The sequence below is a fragment of the Microtus ochrogaster genome, unplaced genomic scaffold (genome assembly GCF_000317375.1).
Source record: "Microtus ochrogaster isolate Prairie Vole_2 unplaced genomic scaffold, MicOch1.0 UNK100, whole genome shotgun sequence".
Taxonomy (NCBI): Eukaryota; Metazoa; Chordata; class Mammalia; order Rodentia; family Cricetidae; genus Microtus; species Microtus ochrogaster.
Window position 1 is genome coordinate 600,626 of NW_004949198.1, and position 1,618 is coordinate 602,243.

General features: G+C 40.4%; 1 protein-coding gene across 3 annotated transcripts in view; it reads right to left on the reverse strand.

Annotated features, from left to right (window-relative positions):
• The window catches only part of Syndig1 (synapse differentiation inducing 1), a 163,558-nt gene that overhangs the window by 45,162 nt on the left and 116,778 nt on the right, over window positions 1-1,618 (reverse strand). The window lies entirely within an intron of this gene.

The following is a 1,618-nucleotide window of genomic DNA, read 5'->3' on the forward strand; positions in this document are numbered from 1 at the left end:
AACTCTGGCTTTAAAGCATTTCAATGGATTTTATGGGACTGGATGTTTGTGTTCCCGTTTGGGATTGGAAGGAGAGTGCTCTGAGACCGTGCTGATGGCTCAGCTCTCCCTGCCTGCACCTGGGCAGATGGCCGAATCAGGCTTAGGCAGGCGGAAGAGCATGGCGTGTTTTCAGACTGCGCAGTGTTCTGCATGTCAGATTTGGCTGTAACTTGGATGAAAAGAATTTCTGTGCTGCACGTTCAGTCTCAGAATTAAAGTGCTGAGTGCCGCTCCTACCTGGCGGCCCCAGAGCTAGCACAAAATGGTAAGTCCTCCATTTTGAAATTTTCCTGTCTCAGCAGCAGGAAAAAACTGGCTGTTTTAAAATGCTGGCTTTTTGGGCTGTGCTGCCATTGCAATCTCTGTCTGGCTCCTGCGGGAGACAGAGCTTTTGAATGGAGCATTTGGAGTAAAGTGCTACGATTTGTTTGATGGCAACTAGACTGCTGTGTGCCTAAAAGGGGGACATTGCATGCCACAGCTCAGAGGCACAAGCAGCTCCGCCATGCTAGTGGTGCAATGTGCAAGGATCAGAGGCACGAGCGGCTCCGCCATGTTGGACTGGGCGGGGCAAACTGGCAGTACCTGTTTTTGACGTAGGAATGTCACAGCTTAGATTCTTAAGCGCTTATTGATTTAAAGGCGCAAAACAAAGTGCTCCTGGATATTAAAAAAAAAAATTGCAGATTCACAATAAAACAGATTCAGACACTGTTGGATGAATGTACGTAGGCTTGGGAGAGAGAAGAAAAAGAATATAAAGAATAAAGTTAATGTCTTAAAAAAAAGGTAAAGTCTTTAAAGAGACAGAGTACTAATAGTTAAGAGATTAAAACAAATAAAGAAAAATAAGCCACGTAAAAATGGAAAATTCACAGAGAGTCTGGATTATGTACATTATGTTTTTTGACTGTAAAGGAGCTAAGTACAGAGAGACATTTCATTATATGGGCTGCCAAGTGGAACCAAAACGGATATCATGAGGGTATGACTTCAGAATTTGGGTCTAAGGATATGATGCTTTGGAAAGGGTCTTCTTTTGTTTTCACAGAGGACCAGACCCTATGGATTGCATCTATCCCAATACGGTATGATAGACCATGACCTCCCGAAAAGTTCCTGTGAACACCCTCAAAAAATTACTTCACTCAACTGCCAACTGAGATAAACCTGGCACACAGGTTACACCCTAAATGACCTAATTAACGATGCCTCCATTCAGCAGGAAGCAGTTTGGAGAGAAATAACTGCTCCCATATTCCCAAATATTGTTTATAAATGTTCTTTTACATTTAAAGGGGGAAATGATATAGGAATGAATAATTTGCATTGGTATGGATTTTAGGATCAATTTTGTTATATGTATAGGTATTTCTTGATCTTGATTAAGGTATTGTGATTGTGTAGTTCATTTTTAAAATGTAATGTATAATTAGGAAATATAGGTTGTTGATGGATAATCATAAATAATAGTCAAGTTTGTAGTCATGTCACTTAGATTTTCTAGATATATAGAAATATATTTCAGATAGGCATTCTTCATATCTCTCAAAGGCTGCAGAATATGGCATTTAAA